The 26,449-nt window shown below is 39.2% G+C and overlaps 2 long non-coding RNA genes across 4 annotated transcripts in view; one reads left to right on the plus strand and one right to left on the minus strand.

The window, feature by feature from the left end:
• The window catches only part of LOC140630911 (uncharacterized), an 85,865-nt gene that overhangs the window by 36,412 nt on the left and 23,004 nt on the right, over positions 1 to 26,449 (minus strand). Inside the window, exons 3-6 of one of the 3 annotated variants that reach the window (XR_012028589.1) lie at positions 23,883 to 23,945; positions 19,959 to 20,085; positions 16,621 to 16,724; positions 13,639 to 15,009 (exon numbers count right to left, since the gene is read on the minus strand). The exons of the other annotated variants lie outside the window; for them this stretch is intronic. This is a non-coding gene — a long non-coding RNA (uncharacterized lncRNA). Of the gene's footprint in view, positions 1 to 13,638; positions 15,010 to 16,620; positions 16,725 to 19,958; positions 20,086 to 23,882; positions 23,946 to 26,449 lie in introns of those variants that run through there. 3 annotated transcript variants of the gene reach the window in all.
• LOC140630912 (uncharacterized) overlaps positions 1 to 26,449 on the plus strand; it is an 89,738-nt gene that overhangs the window by 16,675 nt on the left and 46,614 nt on the right. The window lies entirely within an intron of this gene.

Consider the following 26,449-nt stretch of genomic DNA (forward strand, 5'->3'; position numbering starts at 1 on the left):
GGGCAGAACATGCCCCAGAGTCACCTTGGCAGTATACACATATGTAGAGTGATAGTTTCCTAAAGGTCTTTGTCTGAATTGCAATTGCGTACATTTCTTCTTTGTAAATTCTTATTATAATGCTTTTATTTTCTGATTACTAACATAATACATGAGATCTATATGTACTAACTTATAAAGGCCACTAAGATGTAACATTGAATTTTTAGAAAAGCAAGTTATAGCTATGTACAGAAAAATGCCATTTTTAAAATTATACATTTCTATATGAGTGTACATGTGTGCCAGTGCATGGCGGGGAGGGATGATTTTTAACCCCAGAGGACATTTGGCAATGTATGGAGATATCTCTGGTTGTCATAACCAAGAGGTGGGTTCATGCTGTGCACCTCTAATCTAGCAAACAGAAATCCAGGTGTCTATGAAATATCCTACAGTACACAGAACAGCACACCCTCACTCCTAAAAAGCTACCCTGCCCTAAAATGTCCACAGCGCTGCAGATGAGAAGCCCCTCTATTAATAAAAATTAGGAATAATGTCAATTTCTGGGGAGGGGGTTGAAATGGTAAGGTATTTAAGGAGTATTTTAGCTTTATCTGAGTTTTTAAGTAAGAAAGTAAGTTTTATATTCTATAAAATATTAATAAGCATAATAAAGCATGAAAGTAATATGTGTATGTTATAAAAATTGGAAAATAGTTATAAAGAAAGATTAGTATAGTTAAAAAGAAAATTAAAACTATACAAAATTTACCATCTAGAGGTATCTGGCATTATTTCTCTGTAAGGATTTTTTCTATGTGTATATCTGTGCATATATAGAATTATATTTTTTAAATGATGTTCACACTCTACATAAAGTTTGATATATTTTACCACCTATGTTATATCCTGAACATCTTCCCATGTCAATAAATATTCTTTAAAAGCAGAATTTTAAGTGGCTGTGAAGCATGCGCTCTACATAAATGTACCAGAGCCACATTTCTAAAATAAATTCCAAACTATTTGTAATAAGGGAGTGTGTGTAAGTTTAGAATATATTCAAAGTGGAGGTGAATTTCTTTGGTTTTTGGAGAGAATAAGCCATAGTACAAAATGCCAACTTGAGATTTTAGTCAGATGATGACCTCATTCCATTTTCAACACTGGACAAATTATCAGAAATTAATAGATAACACACATTTGGAAATGGAAATTTGAGAGCTGGATGCCAACTTAGAAAATATATTACTTAGTAATGTTGCTACAGCAAGAAGCCTACTAAAATACTAGTAATTGCCACTTGTGGTTTAATTATTCCATTTTCTCAAGAACATAGTTTGGAGCTCAAATATGCATATTGGGTAGCGATTAACCTTCAGTGGTAATGTGGAGGACACCAAATAGCTTATTTAAGCATCTCCCTTCTCAAAATGCCACTAAAATGAATTAAATTCCAATTTCTATTCATGGATTAGAGCAAATTGCTCATTACGGCTGGACGGATGGAGACCTTGTGACAAGTGGGAGGACACTGGGGGAGGAAATAACTGCCTGCAAGAGGTTTGTGCCCATCTAAAGATGAGGAAGGTGGAAGAGCAGAGACCTCGGGAGCCCGCAGGCACTCTGACTTCCCCAAGCTTGGCTTTCCCACACCTGGACAAGCCTGTTAATTCGGCGCTGGCTGGCTTGAAAATGCTTCGAGATCTCTGCCAGGTTCTCATTTGCCCTACCTCTGCCCCGTCCACTTGACCTTGCATGCTTCAGACTAGCAGGACGACACAGTGGAACAGTTGGAATTAGCTTTCTAAAGCACCATAAACTCAGCAAATATTTCTCTCCCCTCTGGCAACGCAGTGATGAGGTCATGATTCTGAGGTGAGACAATGTGTGAAAACAGTCCCGTTTCTCTCTGGCTAAGGGGGAAGACTCTGGAATCCGAATCCTCACTGGTCAGCCATGCAGGTCTGGGCATGTCACCTGAACTCCCTGTACCTCAGCTTCCTCTGTCTGCCCCATAGTGAGAGCCCTGACACCCATTTCTTTTCATTGCTGAAGGATTACATGAGATGATATAGAAAGCAGTGTGCTGGGTATAGAGACAAGCTCAGTCCCAACAGTGGTACAGCTCTCTGTTGTCACCCCCACCCCCATTCAACTGCTGAGCTAAGTACAGAAGAATGGAAAGAGAAGAATGAGAGCATTGGGGAAGGTGTCATGGAGAACATTCATCTGTCATGGTCTCCGAGCCTCTCTCTAACCTGCTCAGACTCATGTACCTCTTGGTGGACCTGTTTCTTTTCTGGCTTTGCTTTGGCATGCTGGCTAGGCTGGTTTATCTTCTCCTTCTGGTTTAGGAGGGTTAGGGAAAGGAAGAACAGCTTTCTGACACAGTATCTCCAGGGGAATTGTCATTTACACATTCATTCATCCATTCATCCACTCATTCATATATTCAAATGCTCAAAAATATTGATTGGATACCTTCTCTCTGGGCTAGACATGAGATAAGGAGGTGAACAAAATGCACACCATATTCTGGAAAAGCTCGGCGTGTATTGAAATAAGGAGATATTTGAACGAACTCAAATGATGAGCCCTGTTAGCAAGAAAAACAAAGCAAAACCAAAAAAAGAAATCACTGACCCCCTTCTCTATATGACCTTCTCCTGCTTCCTTTTTTAGAAAACATCTGCCTCTTTCCACAGCTGCTGGTGAAGAGGCGGAACGTCGATATTCAACCTACAAAAGCTGTGCCTTACGTACCAATTGTTGAACATCTCGCAGAACATTGTTTGGAAATCTTGAAGAAGTAAATCTTTTACTAGCCTGGTCTCTCAGAATGCATTGGCATTCATTCCTGTTCGGGTCTCTCCCTTTATTTATATTGAAAGGAAAGTATGTCAACATTAAGGAAAAACTTGTGAAGTTTGAGTTGGATCCAGTTCTAGAACTTAACTCCAATGTTGGGAAGTATTGATTTCTGGACCAAACTCTCTGTAAGGTTATTGTGATGAATTTCCTAATTGTTTGAAATGTTTGGCTGTATGTTTGGTTGTGGGTTTGTCTTTAGGGCTGAGATATTTTTTCTCATTGGTCTTACTTAAAATGATTCCTTTTTGGCTTATCCTGGGAACTTTGTAACAGAAGCTATGACTTGGATACTTGGTAGAAATAGTAGATGTCAGAATCACATCTAGAAAACTACCATGAACAAGTTCAGCTCCACTGAAATTCTTAGACTGTGGAGTAGCTCCCCTAATGGTGTGATGACTCAGACTGAATCAGACATGGAATATGCATTACAGAATGGTATTTGGGAAAAGCACCAACTTGCAGGCCTGAGAAGGACATGAGTTCTCCACAAACAACTGGGTCCTGGGGTTAAGCAGAAAACCCTTTGAGGGAACAGTAAATGTAGTGAGCACTGAAGATCTGGAGATCTGTCCCTCTGCAGCTTCCAGGTGGACTGCCCAGTGATTGTCTAAGCAAAGTAACTACTAGACACAGCCTCCTAAGTCAGTTTGGCCTTTCTTATGATTGAATCACCTGACTTCCTCACTCGTTGTCCTCACCTCTTTCAGATCAACGTATTAGGAGCTCTTCAGCATTCACAGGCCTAACTTTTCTTCAGGCTCTAGATCCAACTATTTTCCTGAGTTTTAGGAAACCCAAGGATTCCTATGTTCTACATCTTCCACCTTGTTCTGGTCCCATTCTGACCTTGTACCTCAGACCTAATGGATGTATTCTGACCAGTTCTTGATGTCTGAACATTTATTTCATACACTGATTTCAGTAATTGGATCTCTACGTTAATATCTTGACCCATTCAGGTTCCTTTGGGACTGGGCTTCTCCCTTGCATTAGAAAATTTTCTTAAGGACAAGACTCAGGGTTCTGAATGCTAATTTCCATACTACTTGAAACTCAAAGCTAGATCCCTGCATGGAGACTTCACTATTCTCAGGAACACCCACCTGCAGCCCTAGCTGGCACTACTTGTGTATCTACCTAATATGTACTATGTGCTGCGTTCATATCTCAGTCTTCTTTATTACTCTACCTGTCCATCCCTCCCACCTCTAATTCCCTATTGGTACCACATAACATGATCTGAAATTTGTTCATCTGAGTACCTATGGTGGGTGCTTTGGACACAATAGTGTATAGGACTGAGGACATCTCAGTGCTTTTCATCCAGTGAGGCATGCAGACAAGGAGATGAGCAATTATGACAGCATGAAATGCTGCTGTAGGGAAAATGTTGGGTGCTCTGGAAGCATTTGTGTGGGGGAAGCAGACATGTAGTTTGGACATAAGATGAGAGATTCTGGAGGTAGTGATATTTAAACCAACACTGGAAGGTTAAGCCAGACAATGGGAAAAGGCAAGAGAAAGAGTAAGGAGACATTATATCAGACAGAAAATTAGATTAGTTGAAGACCAATGAATAAGAGAAAGTGAAGATGACCTATCTGAGGAGTTGACCAAAAGCTTGAGAGAATGAGCGATGAGAAAAGAGGCTGAATAGGGCCCAGACCACACAGGTAGCAAGCTTGTTCTCTATCCTAACAGCAGCGAGAAAGCCTTGAATACTTTTAGATAGGGAAGTGGCATGCCATGTGGGGGTATGGACTCCTCATCCTGGCCCCCCTGATCTGGTACATTCTGTTTACAACCAAAATCAGCATTCTAGCAAGCATTTCTGTCAATTACCATTGAAGGTTTTGTCAGGATAGGCTAGAAAAGCTTTATTCATGCCATGTAAGTATAGTCTCACCTTGATAGTTGATATGGATGGTTCTACTAAAAATAACTCTCTCGTATTTGATGGCCACAGGCAATTTGGGGGGCTGATAACTTTGTTATGCTTTCTAATGACTCTGAGGTGTATTTTGAAATATCAGTCCACAAAAGGCATCTTATTGTGGGAAATGAAGCCAGATTGTTCTCCAGATGCCATCTTCAGAAAGAAAACATTGAAGTCTAATTAAAATGCAGCCTAAGCTATATTTCACTGAGGCTTTATAATAAGTATTTCCAATAGCTAGAGAAAAAAAAATACTCTTCCTGATAATCTATGTCCACACTCTTCCAGCCAGCCTTATGTTTATTTTTAAATATTGAAAGAGAGAGCAAGTGAACTTTCAAGAATCCAGTCATATCTTCTATAAATACACAATATTCACTAATTAATTTTTTAATAAATATTTCTGAAAACCTGTTAACTCCTAGGTAGCTTATAAAGCTGACAGAAGGATTTTTTTCTCCCTCTGGAGAAAAAGCAACGAAAACATTAGAACCAACTTTTAGGAAGAAAGAGTTAATATAACATATGAATAAGATACTGCAATCCGCAAGACTATAACTATCATCTACTTTCTTCACTTTTCTATTTAGTTGGAGCTAGAAATGAGGGGGTAAGACAGAAACTGCTTCTTCCTATAACAGAAATGAGGACTGTCTTTTCTACTCTAGGCCTTTGCTCTGACTTTGATCATTATCCTCCCTTCATCTCTGTCTCTCTGTCTCTGTCTGTCTCTCTCTCTCTCACACACACACACACAAACGCATATATGCACACACCCACAAATATGCTCACATATAATCAACCAGATACTATATAGGTGACAACTGTTTCTTTGTTCTTGTTTTTTATTTTATTTATTTATTTTTAAAGATTTTATTTATTTATTCATGAGAGACACACAGAGAGAGAGAGAGACAGAGACACAGGCAGAGGGAGAAGTAGGCTCCATGCAGGGAGCCCAATGCAGGACTTGATCCTGGGACTGCTGGATCATGCCCTGGGCCGAAGGCAGGGGCTAAACCACTGAGCCACCCAGGGATCCCCAGCTCTTGTTTTTTATTTTATTTTATTTATTTATTTATTTATTTATTTATTTATTTAGTACAGAGATTTAAACAATTTCACTTATTTTCCTTAAGAAATTTCAAAACAATTCAAGAAACATGAAGTACATTATATTCAGGAGACTTTACTATTCAAGAACTACAAAACTCACTTTTTAATTCTGTCACAGAAAATGAAAGAAGAAAAACAAAGAGAATACAGGAGAGAAAATGAATATATTTACATATAGGAGTGTATACCTATATCTGTATGTACACATACCTTTATGAGATATACTCATATATTGGGGGTAAAGGCTACACAGCAGAAGGACACCACAAAGGGAGCTTCAGAGGCAACTACACAGTACAGGAAGTAGAAATCCAGAAACCTGCAGCGCAGGGGTGGGGGAAGGGGAGACAACAACATGGAGCCTTTGTTTTTTGTTATTGTTTTTTTTTTTTTTTTTTTTTTAAGCATGGAGCCTTTGGATAGACCTTCCTCTCCCAGACTGAGAGCATTAGAACTGGTGAGCACTGCCTATAACTACTCTTCAATACCCCAGTGAACTCTTCATCATTTGGAAATCATCTTTTTTCCTGGACAAAATTAATTCTTTTTTCCAGCCTTTTTGTTTAGATTTGCTGAGATATTGCTGATACACAAAAATTTGCACACATTTAATATACACATCTTGATGAGTTTGAACATATGCATACACTCATGATACCATCACCAGAATCAAGGTACTGAACATATCCATCACTTCTAAAAATGTTTCTTGTGTTCTCGTGTGTGTGTGTGTGTGTGTGTGTGTGAAAAGCATTTAACATGAGATCTGTCATTTTAAGATTTTTTAAAGTACACAATACCATGTTGTTAACAGTAGATATTATGTCATACTACAATAATTCTTTAGAATTTATTCTTGAATAACTGAAACCTTAATACTCATTAAACAATGAATGTTCCACCTCTAACTTCCCCAGTCCCTAGCAACCACCAATCTATTCTTTGCTTCTAGGACTTTTGACAGTTTTAGATACCTCTTATAAGTGGAATTCTGCAGTAATTTCTCCTTCTGTGACTAACATATTTCATTGGCAAAATATTCTCTAGGTTTCTCCATTTGTTGCAAATGGCAGGATATCCTTTTTAAAGGCTGAATAATATTCCTCCATATTTAGAGAACACATCAAAAATAATTATAATTGTTTCTTCTTTCTTTTATAAGTTACAAATTTTCATTTTTTTTTTTTTTGAGGCAGAGATCAACTCCAGAAGCCATAGGTTCTCCAGTCCTGTTGTCCAGGGCTCTTGGATGCATAGTCTTCCCTCTACTCTTTGTTGTTGTTGCCTTTGTTGTTGCTCTGAGGGTTGCTATCTATATTTTCTGGTTGATGACCTGTCTTAGTGGCATGCATGAAACCTGTAGGTATAATCTGGCCCCTTTAGGCTTGTGCTTCTTCAGAATCCTGCATATTGCTTCTTCCTTCTCTAGCTGCAGATAAACATAACAAAGAGATAGGCAAGGCAAGATATCCTCAGTACTTACCATGGTATTGGGGTTACGGCAGGCACCAAACAAATATTTTAGGAATATTAAATAAGTTAGAAACTGTGCTTTTTTCCCCCACTTAAAAAAAATTAAGCAATATACAAAAAATCTCTGGTATTTACATTTCAAATCCTATTAGTTTTTGATGTCCTCAACTGAAGTTCCCTGTATTGTCTCATGTTGATTAGTTCTTGAAATCAGCTTGGATTCGGGGTATTTGTTAGCCTCAAAATATTTTTAACATTTTAATTGTGTTATTCAGAAATGCAATTGCCCTTTGTTCTTTAAGTATTTTTTTCTCATTTTCACTTGAAACCGGGAATGTTTGGTCATTCTCCCTTGGGGGGTAAACAGAATTAGTTGGATAACCCTGATCTGAGTGTGCTTTAGGACATAACTCTTCTTTTTTTCTCTATGAGGATTTGCAAAGACATGCCCTGAACCATTTATCTGAATGTAAGACACTGGAAGATAAAATGAGCACATTTGCATCTTAGGACTCTTGCTGTAACCCCAAATATATTACTAGCTATCAGTTCCATTGTCAAGCTTCAGTGCAACTCTTCTTGGCAAGCGATTTTATTTAAGTCTTTCTTTCTTTTCTTCTGAAAGCTTTTTTTTTTTTTTTAAGCTTTTCTAATATAAGATATAAGATTGGAGTATAGCAATGGCCTTCACTGCCTTTTCTTTCTCCCCTTCCCAACCATGAGCAGCCATACAGGAGATTAAGGGATGAACTGGAAAGAAGCCAGCCTGTAGCCTTTCCATTCTTCTCGCTCCCCTGCCTTTCTCTATGTTTCCTTTACCCTCATTCAAATTTCAAGGTGAAGTGAGGCTCTGAGGAGGGCAGGTGGATGGTCGCTATATGAAAGTGAATTGGATGACAACAGAACCCAGAGGACAAGGATGTGTCATCCTGTGTTTACTACAGTTAAAATGCTTTTCAGTATTTTTGCATTGCAAGAGTGCATAGATTTTTATAAAATACACTTGATTATATAATCTAATCCTCATTCCAACTCTGAAAGCCAGGTGTAGGGCAAACTACTACATAGCTGTTCTTGCTTTTCTGCCTCAGCCCATAAAAATAAGAACTTTACTTATCTTAGAATTCTCAGACGATAAGTCCTTTCTTCTATCCCTCACTGGTTTCTTTCCATGGGAAAAGAGTGCTCTGACTAATTTGTGGTATGACAAGACATCAATCAGTCTGGACTTTTCCATTTTATTGGGTTTATGCATTTACAATTTTGCATAAAGTGACCTCAGCACCCTGAGCTTTAACTTCTCTTTGACTTGCTCTTTGGACTCTATGGACTTAATAGCTGACAGCAAGTCATGGTTCTCCATGGTACTGACCCATTTAGTGTCTACACAGCAGCCCGAAGTTTCTTGGGCATTCATAAGATCTAGGACTTTCAGCCACTTCAAACCCCAACAAAAGATTTTATTATTTCCATGTTCAGATGTGGAAAATGTCCCAGAGAGGTTAATAACTCGTTCAAATCCTTATAGCCAGTAGAAGGATTGAAGTTTAAATGCAGGTGTACCTTGGCTCCAAGCACACACCTTTTTATTGTTATTGTCCTGTAACATTGGCCCTGCAGATCATATGCCAACACTGTGGTTGGAAAACACCAGAACGCATTTTTCTGCTTGTAGAGGACAACGTGTTTTCCTAAAATGGTTAATCTGAGTTCTAAAATGTACATATGAAACAAGTACAGATAATCATCAGATGGGACTTCATCATGTTTTTGGAGTTCTCTGTCACTCCTCTATCACTAGGAAATTAGAGAATTCTGTGTCTCACCATCACAATTTTCCCCAGCCCCTCATGGGCAGCAAGTGAAGCTGAAGTCTCTTCTCTTGCTTAATTTTTGTAATCTAGTCGTTTATATATATATTTATATATATAATATATATATAAATATATAAATATCACATACTCATATTATCATATGAGTATCGTATGAGTAAATCATATGTATTAGGAAAATCATGAGAAAAATAGGCCACATGATAGTCACAGTTCTTTGAAGGTCAGCAGCTATACTGACCCACCAGAGAGGCAAGAACTCTTTTTTATGGTTATGAGACTTGAAAGATAAAAGTCTGGTGGTGCTTGTTGCCATGGGTTCTAAGGACAGCCAACCTCAGAGAACAGAGTCTGTAAAGGGGATGTGGAAGGAAGCAGGTGTCCTGAGGGTACACAAACCTCAGATTCCTGCCGCTCCCTGCCGTTCCTTCTGCAAGCCCATTCTCCTTAAACTGATGAGTGGGTTTTTCGTTGCTTAGAACTGGAAACCTACAAATGTAGCCCAGACTGTCATCATGTTGTAATATTGTGATATCGCATCCTTATGTTTCTTGATTCAAACCTTTCTCTCTCTAAAGGTCATTAGCTGGATATGGATTTGGTTGGGGTTTTGTGCCCCAGACCTCCCAAATTTCTGTGTGGTTGAGATCATCTTGAGAAGTACCTCATGCTACATGACCCCCAGAAGAAATAAGCATGGAGAATGGGCCTTTTCCATCTCCAGCTTGAGATGGGAAATGTCAATCTACTCTTGGAGACAGAAGACTAGAGGCACTTATGGGAAGAGCCTTCTGTCGTGGAAGGGGGGTTATGGGATGCAGACTAGGCTGATACATAAAGGAGCGTGGGTGTGCACTGTGGGTGTTTTCACACTTCTGGGAGAAGATTGCAGTCCAAAGCACAGCAATGAGGAGTATAACCAAATTTGAAAATGCAGGCGCCATGTGTGTCTTGAGCCTTCAGCAGTAAGACCACATCTCTGAATGTGTGGGAAGGGCACATACACTTTGCCAAGGTTTTATATCAAGGCAGTAATGAAAGTCACAGGTTAACTGGATCTCCTAAAAACACAGCAGGTTCTAGAATCTTCCCTCGCTCATGCTATTTTCACTAAAAAGTTGCATTTTTTAATTTATGGCCAGAGTGCCATCCCCCCTTTATATTTTCTTCCTTACCTCATAGCTGGTTGCTAATAAGTAATAAAATGAGCAAAGGCTGACAGCAGGAAAAAGAAGCAGAGAAGCAAATGGCATGGATCAGCCCAAACAACACGGACTTTCCCTGAGTAATCAAGAGTGCTGATTTGCAAAAGTATCATGCATCCTAAACAGCATGCTTTTCAAAGGCTGCACGCTCTCCAGTAATTACCTAACCAATAGGCACAATCCTCTGCATTGAGATTTGCCGTTTGCAGGTGGAGAAACAAGAGGTAGAGCCAGTGAGGGAATTGCTTTGTTAAGAAATCCTTGCATGTGTATCGCTTTTTATAGCTCCACAGTGAACTCTCACATTCATTATCCTGTATATGCCAGCAATGCTGTAAGATAGTTAGAAGAGATACAGTTTTTCACATGCAGTGGGTGGGAAAGCTCAGACTCAGAGAGGTTCTCTGGGCAGCCCAAGATCACACTCATGGACTGTCTTGGAGGTGGGACTTCAAACTGGCACCTGCATTACTGGCTTAGGAGTCTTATTACATGATCTGGGCTCCAGATCAGGAGTGTTGGCCCTTTGGACAACCCACATTTTTTGAGTGATTTTTTTCCCCTGAATATTTAACTAAGACAAGACTTTTATAGAACATTTATAACACAAAATGCACACAAATCACTCAAAACCAACAGTCTGGAGATTGGATGTTCAAAATATTTTAGCATGTATTTTTTCTTACATTTTTCTTGTATAATAACAATTCTAACATAAAAATATGCTAGGCACTACTTACATACTTTATACATATTAATTTATTTAATTCCCACAATAACCCTTTGAGGAAGGAACTATTATTCATTTTATGAATGAAGAAACTGAGGCATAGAAAGGTTAAGAAATTTGCCCAAGGGTACCTACCTACTGCATGTGACTCTTGAGCTTATGCTCTTAATTACAGTAATATATAAATACTCCCTACTATAACACACATGTATACACTCACACACGTGTGTGTAAACACACAAATTTGGGATCGTGCTTTTCAGTTCTTTGGAAGCTTCTTTTTGCATTTTTTAAAATATTTATTGCATCACATTATTAATCTAGGATAAAATATTTGCATATATATTTTAGATTTACTAAAATTTTCTTGACCTTCCCTTATTAATATGTATTTAATTTTCTTCTCTTTTTTCTTCATAAATAAAAGTTAAGATTCTTTTCTTTTTAAGATTTTATTTATTTGAGATAGAGAGGGAGAAAGCACAAGCAGGGGCTGTGGTAGGCAGAGAGAGAGAGAGAGAACCAGACTCCCCGCTGAGCAAGGAGCCTAATGTGGGGCTCAATCCCAAGACCCTGAGATCATGACCTGAGCTGAAGGTAGATCCTTTACCGACTGAGCCACGCAGATGCCCCAAAAGTGAGCATTCTTAAACATAGTCCACTTTTCCCAGCTCTGATTATTTTCTTAAGATAAATTCTTAGCTTCTGATTCAAATTTGACACATCTCCTTCCAGTAGCTTTTCTTTGCATGCTTACAATGTTAAGATTAAAATCACTTATAATTTTCACCCTGCTTTTTAATTTACTACCATAATGGTCATTTTCACATTTCATTTAAAGAGGTAATATATGTGTTAATATGACAAAAGCTAAATTGATATGAAGAGAGTGAAGGAAACAACGAAACACAAGAAGATTTGTGAGGCACCTGGGTCGCTCAGTTGGTTGAGCATCTAACCCTTGATAGAATCCTGCGATGATGATGACGGGCTTCCCGCTCAGCAGGGAGTCTGCTTGTCACCCTCTTCCTCTGCCCCTTCTTCTCCCTCTACTCCTGCTCTCTCTCTCTGAAATAAGTAAATAAATCTTAAACAAACAAACAAAAAAAGAAATTGTCGGCAATGGTGACTTATTCTCAGTTTTACTCTCCCTCGAATCCATCCTTCACACCATGGCTAGAGTTGTCTCTCTAATATGAAAAAGCACCATGCTGTCCTCTGCCCACAGCTCTCAGTGGCTCTGGGCACCCACAAGTTATTACCCAAATTCTTCTGCAGGGCACACGGTGTGCTTCATGACCCAGATAAAGGTTCATGGGAGACCATCTAGTCACCTCACAGGAAAATTTAAGGTTCTGCACCATACTATTTCTCATACCCAGTTTTTTTTTTTTTAAGTTTAACTGATATGTAACATTGTGTTAGTTACCGGTATACAACATAATGACTCAATATTTGTATATATTGCAAACTAATCACCACAACAAATCTAGTTAACATCCATCAGCACACATACTTAACAAATTTTTTTTTCTTGTGATGAGGACTTTTATGATTTACTCTCTTAGTAACTTTCAAATATGCACCACAGTATTGTTAACTATAGTCATCATGCTGTACATTTCATCCCCATGACTTATTTGTTTTATAACTGGAACTTTATAGCTTTTGACCCCTTCACCCATTTTGCCTACCTTGTGCCTCAGGCAACCACCAATTTTTCTTTGTATCTACGAGCTTTTTTTTTTTTAATCCCACGTATGGGAGATATCATACTATATTTGTCTTTCTCTGACTTATTTCACTTAGCATAATGCTCTCAGGTTCCACCTGTGTTATTGCAAATGACAAGATTTCATTCTCTGTTATGGCTGAATTGCATTCTCCTAAGTCCTACCTTTTGATGGTCCTCTTCCCTGGAATGCTTTCTCTTTCTTCTTCCCCAGATTGACCTTGTTAATTCTGTAGGACCCCGTTCAGATATTATTTCCTTCAGGAAGAATTTTTTCTTGGACTCCACTACACTCTGAGTTGAATAGATGAACCCCATCTGTTAATCACATGGCACCGTGGGGACAAGAGAGAAGCTTGGGAAGCCCTCCAATATGGGGAATAAATCCACTCAGGGACACAGTCTGCAGAGGCATTATATTTGAGGTTTTCCCCAGGCTCTCTGTAAGGAGTATTGTTCCTCTTGAGTGATCAAGGAATCCCGTAGGACTCCTTGATCAGAATTTCCCTGGATCATGAGAAGTCACTGGGGAAGGCCCCTTGTGACTGCTTTTCTTTGCCCCCTCCTTCAATAGCCCACCAGCTTTCCTGGTGCAGAAGTCAGTCTGTGTCTTAGAAGACTTTTCAAAAACGGTTCTCTACCTCTGCTGCTATGATTGCCAATAACTCTCTTTAGCTTCTGGTTTAGATTCATGAGAAAAACAGATTTCCTACAGGATAATAACTGTTTTTATTAGTTTTCTATACCTTTGTACAAATGAGAGTCTGAAAAAAGGAGAGAGAGAAGGAAGGGGACACAGAGCATTCTGAAATTTGCTGAAGGCTATATAGAATTAGTCTACCCTAGGGGTTGCAGCCACCGACCCTAGACAGTGAGTATCAGTGGGACCTGGGACTGGGACTCACCAGGACTTGCTAAAGTCCTGTACCCACAGGGGCTTGACTTGACTCTTTAGCCCCTGTTCATAAGGGCTCATTGTCTCCTCATTTGAGATCCCATAGGGATTACCTCTGCATCCCATGCTGGGATCTGGACAATTCCAAATGCAATTAAGCAATCCATTATTGCCTAGAGGATTTGTTGCTTATGGAAGATATAGCAGCTGAGATCATAAAGAATCTATCTTCCTCTCTGTGGTTTCTTTGTAGATAGTTTAACGTCACTTATTTCAGCAGTATCTGACTCTGCGAATGGGACAGCATCTGTGTGTTGCTTTTTTTAACCTTATTGCCTTGGTCAAAATCAAAGTAATCTTATTATAGATATTATTTCCTGTCCTCCCTATGCAGATCTTTATTTCAAGTCCCATCATGACACAGCTTACTGGAACCAGCATCCAAAATAGCTTAGCCCTCAAAGCAAATATTGCTCCTTTAATGGAAGGGCCTGGGACTAGAAGTCAGACTGGGATGATACTCTGCTTTCTTATACAGGCTGTCATGATCTGGATCAAATAATTTCACCACTGAGTTGCTATTTCCTCCTGAATCAGGAAAGTGGTATCTCCCTCCTTCGTCCAGGTGCTGATGGAGAGCAGTTGAAAAATGTCCCCAAGGCATCGGAGTTACATAGTTGCTTTTTCTAGTAGCATCTCTATCTTAGTAAAAGTTCTCTGGGGCTCATGTGGCTCAGGTAAAAATTGCCTTTCATCTATTTCTTCCTTGCTTTCCAGATAATCCGTGGCTAAAATTAGCAATGCTTAGTTCAGTAAAAAATATTGTTGCAGCAGGCAGCCATGGAAACGGTGTTTGAGCAGCTTGCCCTTCAGGGAGCTGCCTTTTGTGGGATATGCTTTCTCACTGATTAAATGAAACAACTCACTGCTTTTGAAACTGAGGTTTGAAACGAGTTAAGAGTACAGGCAAATCTTTCAAAAGAACCATCCTCCTCATTTTTTCCCCTTAATTTCCATCAAGGAAGGAAAAAATCAAGTGTCAGAATTTGCTTTTGAATAGAGTATGGGAAGATTAATCTGTTGACCCACCATCCTGCATCTGAGGTGTCTTTTCAGTAGTAATAGCAGGTAATGATATTAACATTAATTAATGCCTTCCTCCATAGATGATTTTGTAGTTCACAAAAGAAGCTTTCCTCTGCACTGCCACTGAAGTCTGATGAGAAGTCTAGAAGGTAAAGAGAACGTGATGGAGATATTCTTGAACAGATGAGGACACTCTTTGTTATTCACTTGCTAGTGACTGGAGACCATGGAATGAGAGCTCATGTCTCTCATTCCTGGTTCCAATGTTCTTTTGCATTCCCTGGCCTATCTCCTTGTACCTGGGGGTACCAAATCCAAGCAGCCGAGGTCAGACTCGTGTCCAATTGTTTGCATTTAATAAACTCTCAGCTTCATCCTGCTTAATCTCCCTGACTTCTAGAATTGCCCCCCTCTCAGAGAGCAGAGCCCTCCTCGTGCCCCCTGGGAAGGAGCCACATTCTGACCTGTTATTCTAAAGGACCCTTCCTCTGGGTCCTTATTTTCTTCTGATTTCTACCATACTCATTCATCCCTTTCTTTCCAGACTCTGCTGTCCTGCCAAAGATATCTAAGTTCGTTCACCAAAATGTGTTTATAGAGCCTAATGAATTAATAGATCCAAGGCAGAGACTTGTGGACTTTAATAGACTCTAATTGCTTAGGCTCTAGTCAATGGCTTCTTCATGCAAATTTGGCCAACCAGACTAAGGTCAGGAGCCTACCCCAGCGTCTTCCACTAGGGCCACACTGGTGACTGAAGGGTAATGATGTTGGGGAGAATGAGTATAAAAAATAAACTATTCCTATGAAAAAGTTTATCTTTTTTGCTGTTGGGTAAAGCATCCTTAGGAAATGGAAGGTTATGTTATTCAAATGATTTAATATTTTAAAAAATGTTTTTATTTAGTATTTTGAAGCTTACTATCACTATAATTTATCAGATAGATTTCTGTCCCCCTTGCTCCACTCCTCTCCTCCATCCAAAATGCTTCAATAGCTTCCCCAAAAGCTCTGTGGGCCAGAGTGAAGTTGCCCATCTCTGCAGCCACTATAGTCACAGGCAGCTGGCTTTCCTCTTGTCCTGGCTACCTGACCAGAGCTCCATCTTTGGGTCTTTAAGCCCACATGCCACTGCCACTGTATGCCATGAGGAGAGGGAAAAACTCATAATAGTTTCCTCGGCTCAGGAACTATCCAGCCCTGTTGCACTAAGATTTGTTTCTACTCTATTAATAGAGTATGATGATTAATTTGATGAGCTTTCAAAATTGGTGTCATTATCAATTGTGCTGTGTGGAGATTCTCAGCCCTCAGAAGTGTATGGGAAGGCAGTTTGCATAAGGGTCTCCTCAGGTATTCAGGTATTCATTCAAGGTTGCAAGAGAAGGTGTACTGTGTTGGCATAACCCTGACTGTCAAATTCACTGTGCAAAGTGGGTCAGAGAAAACAGCCACACATAGGACTTGTAGTTCTGTGTCAAAATTTGTGTATTCTGATTATATGAACATAGTGTTTTTTTCCTCCATGAAATCGTCCCTGTGTCTCTTCCACCCTCCACTCTGGTCTCCTCTGGGTTCCCATAGTATCCCGTGCTTATCTCTGAGGTCTTATCAATCTGTACTTTTCCCTTATTCTTAATCATTTATCTCTCTAGCTCCAGTATCTGCTATTATATCTGTTGTATGAATTTAGGTTAAGAGCTTGCACAAAAATACAAGACAAATAGATCTCATTTTACATCTTAATTCTCACCAGCTAAAGGTGCCAGGGTAGAAATCGTGCACTGGTTGATTGCTAATGCGTGATGCAGGTATGGATGAGGTCCAGGTGCCTCCAGTCTAGGGATAGATGCACCTCTAGTTAAAAAAAAAAAAAAAAAAGAATGTGGCATGTTGAGAACACTTGCATGCTGTGACTTTCATATGTGCTCTAATTTAGAAAATGCTATCTTTTAAAGGTCTGAATGGATAGATACAGATTCAGAAGGCCACTCTGCTTAGGTTTTCACCTTTACCCTCTATTCCGAATAGAAAGGTTCTTAGGTTTCTTTTTTTTTTTTTTATAAATTTTTATTTATTTATGATAGTCACACACAGATAGAGAGAGAGAGGCAGAGACACAGGCAGAGGGAGAAGCAGGCTCCATGCACCAGGAGCCCGACGTGGGATTCGATCCCGGGTCTCCAGGATCGCGCCCTGGGCCAAAGGCAGGCGCCAAACCGCTGCGCCACCCAGGGATCCCGGTTCTTAGGTTTCTAAGAGTAATATAAGCTAAATTCTTTAGGAGAGTTCATCCCTACAATACTCTTTTTGAAAATTCTTGCCTCTTAGTTGAAATATTGTGAAATGGGAAAAAATACAAAGAAAACATTGTGAAATGTTTCACATTTCAGATATAATGAATCCCATATCCTAGGAAAAAAAATACATATATTGTGAAGCCTTTCTTTCTTCCTTTCATTCTTTCTTTCTTTCTTTCTTTCTTTCTTTCTTTCTTCTTTCTTTCTTTCTTTCTTTCTTTCTTTCTTTCTTTCTTTCTTTCTTTCTCTTTTCTTTCTTTTAGAGCGAGAGTGTGAGATAGAGAGAGAGAGCATGTACGGGGGTGAGGGAGGATAGGAGAGAAAGAGAGAGAAGCAGGTTCCTCACAGAGCAGGGAGCCCAACATGGGGCTCGAGCCCAGGACCCTAGGATCACACCCTGAGCTGAAAGCAGCTGCTTAACCAACTGAGCCACACAGATGCCCCTGAAGCTTTTATTTTCAGTACTGTGATAGCTTCAGTTTCTATGTCTGGAATTATATTAGGTTCTTGTATTATCTTATATTTGCTCTCTCCATAATAAAATCAAATATTTATATATAACATGTATATTGTCAGTGTATATAAAGCCATATATATTGCTAGTATTACTACTAAGTGATTGAGTATATGTATTTGGTTGCACATTACCAGATATCTAGTAGGGATCCACCATAAACTGTTATCTTATGAACATCTAACACTTCTTTCAATTGAAATATGTACATAATTAACTTACATACCTAAACTAGAAAACTACTATTTTTCTCATTTAGAAAAAAGTAAATCATTACTGATGACCCTAATAAAGACTAAATTATAATTATAACATTTATAAAATATAAAACTGATATTTTTAAATGTGAAATTATTTTTTTTTAATTTTTTAAACTAGAAATATAATTTAAATATAAAATAAGCAACATAGAAGATTGAAGTCCTGGGTAAAACATCCTGGTGTTAATGGTGAGTGGTCTTAACCAGGGTGAGAAAATGAGTACCTAAATGTCCTGTCCTCCATTTATTAGTGCTCACCCCCTTCTGAACCTCTGAGAAACATCCTTGCTGGGTCAAAATTAATATTCATTACTTTTCTTGGCTGTAACAGAGACAGCTAGTGATCTGCTCTCCTTATCTTTTCGGAAATAGAACCCTCAAGTTTTTTTTTTTTTAAGATTTATTTTATTTTATTCATAGAGACACAGAGAGAGAGAGAGGGAGAGAGAGAGGCAGAGACACAGGCAGAAGGAGAAGCAGGCACCATTCAGAGAGCCTGATGTGGGACTAGATCCAGGGTCTCCAGGATCATGCCCTGGGCTGCAGGCGGCGCTAAACCACTGCGCCACCGGGGCTGCCCAGAACCCTCAAGTTTTATTTGGTATGTTCATTCTCCAAATTCCCTCTCAGCTAAGTGTACCCTGTGTGACTAGGTTCTTTTTTTGTTTTGTTTTAAGATTTTATTGATTTATACATGAGAGAGACAGAGAGAGAGGCAGAGGGAGAAGCAGGCTCCCTGTGGGGACCCCGATGTGGGACCCAATCCCGGGACCCCAGGATCATGACCTGAGCCGAAGGCAGATGCTCAACCACTGAGCCACGCAGGCGCCCTGTGTGACTAAGTTCTGACTAACAGGGGTAGTGATGTGGCCATTAGCAGTCATGTCTTCACTTCTTTTCTCCATTTCTGCTAGCTGGGGATGTGAAAGTGGGAACTAGAGAAGTCCTCTCAGACAAAAGATGGAAGCTGTATGCGGAGGGTGGCAAGTCTGGTAGAAGCCCAAGTCCTTGATATCATGGAGCTTTCTGGTCGGTCTTGGCCTGCCTATGCTCCACACATTTTGTGACAGGAACATACACTCTCTTATTTAAACCACAAGTATTTTAACTTTGGTTCTATCCTAACCCTTACAGTGGCTTCCTTAGTCACTCTTCCTAATCAGACATTAAACTCAGGATGTGTTTGCCCTGGAGTGGGATTGGCTTTGGAAGACTACACTGGAAGAGCAAAGGTGACCTTGGCCACATCACAAACACCAGATAGTAGAACACACCATCTCCTATCTTCTCTCCTATCTTCTCTCACAAATGGGGATGAAACGGTTGAAATGAAGGGCTTTGTTGTAAGCCCTTGTTCAAACCTAGGTTTGAACCGTAAGTCTGCCTTAAAATCTGTCTTTTTTGGGTTTGACTTAATTGCCCGTGACCGAGATGGTTAGCATATTAATCAAGATTCTCCAGAGAAATAGAACCAATGGAAGATAGATAGATGATAGATAGATGATAGATAGATAGATAGATAGATAGGTAGATGATAGATAAATAGATAAAGAGATTTATGATAGGAATTGCCATGTCATGAAGAGAGTGAGGGGAGAATCTGAAGTTTCAGGCATAAGGTGAAAGGGAAGAAAGAGATCATTGAGTCTCTACTCAGGTGGGAGGGGTAGTGATTCCTGCCATGTAGGTAGGATGAGGGGTAAGCCCTAGAGAAGAGTTACTTGGTGCTGCCAGCTTAATACAGCCACACAGGCCAGATGATCCAGCTGGGAGGCTGGCTTCAGTTATTGGTAAAAGCTGAGAGAGACAACATAGATAAGACCTGAATGGAAGGTAAACCCCTTGACCCCTGTGGTTACTCCACTTGCAGGCTCATGATTTTTCTCATATGCTTGTTTTAAATCTGCTTCCTGCACAGAGACTCAAGCTGTCAAGGAACTGGACAGGCTAAACACAGAGATGCCTCCTCTCCACAGACTTCTCTTGCCAGCGCCATTCCCCTTGGTCTCTTTCTCACCTTCATATGCACCTGTGCTGCAGTTCTGTCCACAGCGGACATATACTCATTCAGTTGTTTCTTCCTTTCCTTGCTGTGTTTTCTACCAGACCTGTGAGGATTCTTCTGATTTCTCTAGCTGTCAGCTCTGCTTAACGTTAGAATGAGTTAAGAGAGACCATGAGATAGAACAAAACTTTGAAATAACATGGACATTAAGGGAATTAAGTAACCTAGGCAGGCTTATGAATTTCACATAGCTTGGGACTGACTTATGTACCCCAGAAAAGCAGTCATGTATCAACACCTGCAGGATTTGAAGCTACAGGGGAAATATTTGAAAATTGTTGTGCTCTGATGTTTGAGCACATCTGAGCATGTAACAGAGGGGTTTCTCTGTACCTTCTCTCGGACTCTGGAGAAGTACAAGTGAGATTAGGGATATTGGCCTGGCATTCCAGAGTTGAATCTGGTCCACAGAATAGCAAGTAGCATTTGCCCAAAGATTTCTTAGAATTTGACTGATACACATCTATCTATGCCTTGTTTCAACAACAGATTTTATTGTTCACTAAATCTTGGATCGGGTGTCCTATGTGTGCAGGCTTATTTGTGTAAGTCATTGAGTAAATGGGAGTGGATTCTTCCTCTCATTAGCATGGCCAGTGCAGACCAGAGCAAGCACCTATTGCATATGGACTATTGTTATTATATGCCTGGCTTACCCCCAACCCAAAACCCAACCCCCTAACCACACCCCCTGACACCAATACATTGTACACTCTATAGAGCAAGGACGGATCTTTTTGTACCTCTCTTTACCACATAGTATCCAGCAAACTTGCAACAGAATATATCTTTAAATTGTATTTTCTAAAGATGGCTGCACCAACACATCTCATCTTACTTGCTCTGCTCGCAGTATGATGTTGACCCTACTCCCATTGAGAAGTAGGGTCTTGTTCTTTTCCCTTGAATCTGAGCGGCCCTGTGACTACAAACAAAGTGACACTACATGACTCCTGAAGCTGTTATAAAATGGCAGTACAGCTTCTACATTATCCTCTTTGGATGCTTGCTCTTGAAACCCAGCTACCATGTTGTGAGAAGCCTGAGCCACCATGGAGAGGTAGAGAGGCCACGGGTAAGTGTTCCCAGTGACAGCTCCAGTTGAGGGGTTGAGATCCCAGCTGTGAGCTAATATCAACCTTCAGACATGTAAATCAACAAGCCTTTAATTGATTCCAATTGATTCGCACTCCTGAAAGCACCCTAGTTAGTGCCTCTGAAACAGAGACTGCCTGCTGAACCCTCCTCACATTGCAGACTAATGAGCTAAATAATTGTTTTAAGACTAAGTTTTGGGGTAATTTGTTATGATGCAACTGATACCCCAAATAACACCTATTATTTCCTCTCTGCTGGTATATGTCTTCATGGTCTCATCTTCTCTCCTATCCTGGAACCTAGGCTTCTTAGAGTCTGGAGCTTTTTCAGTCAAAACTTCTAGAATTTTCTTTCATGCCATACAAAATTTCATATTAAGTTCCTGGCTGTTGTCCTTACATGGTCTTAGATATCCAGTCTTCATATGCTTGGTCATCCTATTTCTTTGTCATGCATGCTTACTGTTACCTGTGCTCACCCAAGTCTTACTCATTTTCAAGACTGAGTTAGATCCCATGAAGAATTTCCTGATTCCTTCAGGCAGAAGAGATGTCTCCTCTTCTAAATGCCCATAGAATTAGAGACAAATTTCTCTCATTAGTATTATCATCTTCTGCCTTATGTTACAGTTACTTCTTTACAGAAGTTTCTCCACTTCTAGATTGTAGTGTTTGTCTTTATATCCATTCATATATACAAAAATACTTATGGAATGTTTACTTCTTGCCACACAATGTGCCAAACACAGTGTAAAAAGCAGCAAACAAAGGAAGAAGTGGTCCTACCCTGTTTGGACTTTCAGTCAAGTGAGAGAAACACAAAAAATAAACAAATCCTTGACGATTATTCTTTTCTAGGGGTTTTTAACTAAGTCACTAACATTGAGGATCTAACATGGTACCCCATTTCCCTTGCACTCCTGGGAGGCAACCTGGAAAAACTGGAGATCTGGGTTTGAGTGCCATCAGCCTACTTACTATCTGAGTAGGAGCAAGGGCTTTGATTCTTTATGTATTACTGTCCTCATTGTTCAAATGGAGATACTTTTTTCAGCTGCATAATATTTTTGCTATTATTAATGAAAAATCTCATATAAACTTTGTGCTGAATATATATATATATACTCCTCTTGCTTAATATGCAGCCCCACTTTTTGGCTTATACTCAAGTAAGGAGGCTGACCAACTGACATCTGTTATATGGATCTTGTACTTGTTTTTTTGTTTTGTTTTGTTTTAAAGATTTTATTTATTCGTGAGAGACACACAGAGAGAGGCAGAGACATAGAGGGAGGAGCAGGCTCCCCATGGAAAGCCTGATGAGGGACTCAGTCCCAGGATCCTAGGATCATGACCTGAGCCAAAAGCATACCCTCAACCACTGAGCCACTCAGGTGCCCCTGGACCTTGTATTTCTGTACATAAAAAACCTTTTCAGGTGTGAGGGTGCTGAATTTTAAGCCAACTTTTGGTGCCATCTGGAGAGAAAGGTAGGAGGACCTCACTCTTTGTCACATGACTGACTCCTTACTCATTATGTAAAATTCAGACCTCGTGGCACCTCCTCGGGAAAACTATCACTAAATTGAATCTCCTTGGGTTTTAGGCTTCACAGCACCCTGTATTTCTCCATGACTTTGTCACAACTGCAATCAATTACTTAAAAAAAAACAAAAACAAAAAACAAAAAACCTAGCACTTCTGTTAGACTACAAGCTCAGTAAAGGCAGGGACTAGATCTGTGCCATGATCACCAGCACTAAATAAAGTGTCTGCCATATAGTGTTCAAAGAATATTTATAAAATTAATGAATTGGGGAAGGCTTTACAGTTGTAGCTGGAACCCCAAGAGATAAGTAAGCTCAATAACTATCAATAATTTTTCTTTATCCAATGGCCACTCCCCCAACTACTCTTGGAGACCATTCTCCTTGAGCATTTTTGATCTACCCTCAGAAGATTCTGAGGTCAGAGGGTGGAACCTCACTTTAATGGACTCAGAGGAAGAATGACCAATTTTATTTTGCCAGCTAACAGTTTTTTTCTGAACACCACCTCTAGATTTTTTGTGATGACCTATGGAAGGTATAAGAAGTGAACTTCTTAAAGCCTGATGGTGCAGTCAAACCAGCAAGCTGCTTCCAGCTGAGTCTGTAATAGCAAACCCCAAAAGGTAACTGACAATTTGAGAGAGTTATAGCTGGACTAACTATAGTCCCTGAGACAGTCATGCTATGGGACCATAGCCTTCCAGACACATCAAACCCCAAGACCATTAGAAGTTGAGCAGCTCAGAGAATTTTAACTTAAAAAAAAGTAGGTAACAGCTGTCCTGCCCTGTCATGGGCAGGTAATAGGCCATTCTCCCAAGATACTCTAAAATAGCCTTTTCTAGTCTCTGCTCATAGCCAAAATGGTTGCAATAAAATATCTTCCTCTTCAAAGTATGAGTCCAGATACAGCAGTGTAACAAATAAAAGTAACACTTGGAATCTTTTTGTGAATATTAGCATTAATTATTTCTGTAGAAATATGAGGCTACAGTCCTCATGATCTAGCTAAATAAACACTACAGTCATCACCAAAAATGCAGTTCATGGTGCCAGATCTGCTTCCTTGCTCATTAATGGGGCCTGCCAAAGCTTCACAGTATAAAGCTAAGTGTAGTCAGAATTAACATATCTACTGACCTAAGACCCTTAGTACAAGGAAGATTTATTAGAATATTAGACCATAATTTTAATTCAGGTTACTCAACTTCCATAAAAATCTCACATACCTTTTATATTTTAACATGTTGGAAGGGGCTGTCCTTGCATAGGATTAGAAAGATCTGCTGGGGCTAGAAGAGAATTAAAAAGAACTGGTACTTGTCATAGGCTGACTTTCATGTATCTGAAAAATATTGTACAGAAATTGAATAGAGTCTATTACCATTTTGCTCTTGTATTTTTTGTGTGCTAGATCCTGAGAAAATTCATTCAACTCTGCTTCTTTTTTGTTGGAGATGTATAACTGCTATTAACATGAAATAGGGAGGAAAAGCAAGGCTAACGCATCTCATTTTCCCAGAAAAATTTTTTCCTCTGAGATGCAAAAGGCTTTCTCTTCATCTTGCATGCAGAAATATTCTTTTCCAGTTTCTGTGAAGTTTCCTTGCCTAATGAGATCTGAATATTGCACCAACTGGTGGAAACATTTCTTAGTTCCTTAGTCTTATTCTGAAAATGAATACTATTTTTGCTTCCAATAGTCCCGGGTTAGAGAAATATCTTATACTGTTGATATTGAAAATGCACAGATGATACCTTTATAATAAAGTCTTTCATTTAACAAAAATTTAATGAGCACTGCACTAGGCATTGTTGGGATAGAAAATCCAGTGAAGAGAGAACTTCTATTTCCAGCCAAAATTGAAGAACCATAAATACCCTCATGAATAAACCAGAAATATACACAATACAAATCAAACAATGGTTTAAAAACATTAAACATCAGGCAATAATGGACAGTGATTCCTGTGAGATGTGAAATAGATGAAGTGAGACCTACAATTGCTTCATCTTAAAGCCTTGAAAGAATTTCCAGGCTAATGCACAGGTAAGAAGTCAGAAGGAACCTAAATGACTCCCTGTGTTGGGAAAACAAAACTGAAAGTTCAGAAAGTCCAAAGGATTAGAATTCAGAGGATTGTGTACTAGAAATCAGAGAACCCTAAAGATCTACAGAAGGTGCCCTTTGAGTATTCAGCAGAGTATTAATCTATGCATACCTGTGAAGAAACAAGCTATGATGGAGAAAGATTCATCTGAAAGAAATAAGACTGTTTGTAGTGGTTATACATGGGTAGGACTAGTGCCTATCACCACAGCCAGACTAGAAATCCTTATGACTCACAGAGTATGACACAGAATACACAGTCTGTCTTAAGAGTGGGAAACAATTAGTCCTGGTATGAGCAATGCACTGGTCCTGCTTGATAAATCTTAAAAGAAGACCTGAAATGATAAAGATTTTAAGTAACTTAACTGCATTCCAGAATGAAGCTCAAGAATATTTGTAAGAATACAAAAGTATAAGCATACAACAAGTTAAAATTCAGTGTTTGACATCCAATATAATACTTCTAGATACACAAAGAAACAGGAAAGTAAGACTGTCAATGACAACACTCAGACAAGTGAAACTGATCCAGTAGTGACATAGAGGTTAAAATTTGCAGCCAAAGACATTAAAATATAAGGAATAATTACTGTATATATTTGAAATATTAAAGAAAGAAAAAGAAGACTATAAAACCTAAATCAAACTTTTGTGGATGACAACTACAATGTGGGAGATAAAAAATACACTGGATAGGATTAACCATAGATTAGACACTGCAGAAGAAAATATTAGTGAACTCGAAGATGTAGCAACAGAGCAACAGAAACAATCCAAAATAAAACACGGAAAAATATTAATTTAAAAAAATCAAACAGTGCATTGCGTCCTGTAGAACAACTCCTTATGACCATATGTTAATATGGATAATTAGAATTCCAAAGAGGAGAAGAAAAGTGAAAGATAGAGAAAAATTTTGAAAAAGTAATAGCTAAAACTTTCCCAAACTTGCTGAAAATTGTGAATCCAATATCCAAAATGCTCAATTCCAGACACAGGAAACAAGAAGAAAAAAACCTACACCAAACACTTCAATTTCAAAAAATTGCTAAAAATTAGGAATATAGAAAAAAATCTTAAAAGCTGGCAGAGGAAAAAAGACATCATATAGTAAGGAAGAAAGATTAAGATACCAGCATATAAAGCATGTAAGAATATGCCATTTCTCCTGGGAAACAATAAAACCAAAAGACAGTGGAGCAACATCTTTTTCTTTAACATTTTTAATTTATTCACTCATGAGAGATACAGAATGAGAGGCAGAGACATAGGCAGAGGGAGAAGCAGACTCCTCACAGGGAGTCTGATGTGGGACTCAATCCTAGGACCCCAGGGATCATGCTCTGAGCCAAAGGCAGACACTCAACCACTGAGCCACCCAGGCATCCCATGAAGCAACATCTTTAAAGTACTGAGAAAAAAAAATGAACTGAAAAAATCTTGAAAGACAAAAAAGAATTCTATAGCCAGCAAAATATCACTCAGAAGTGAAAGTGAAAGACTTTTCCAGACAAATGAAAGTGGAAATAATTTATCTCTAACAAGGAATGCTAAACAACATCCTTAAGACAGAAGGAAAATTATACCAAATGGAAATACAAATCTACATAAAGAAATGAAGAGTCCTGGGAATGGTAACTACAAGGATAAATATAGTCTGTTTAATTTTTGTGATCTCTTTAA

Source organism: Canis lupus, chromosome 3, assembly GCF_048164855.1.
Source record: "Canis lupus baileyi chromosome 3, mCanLup2.hap1, whole genome shotgun sequence".
Taxonomy (NCBI): domain Eukaryota; kingdom Metazoa; phylum Chordata; class Mammalia; order Carnivora; family Canidae; genus Canis; species Canis lupus.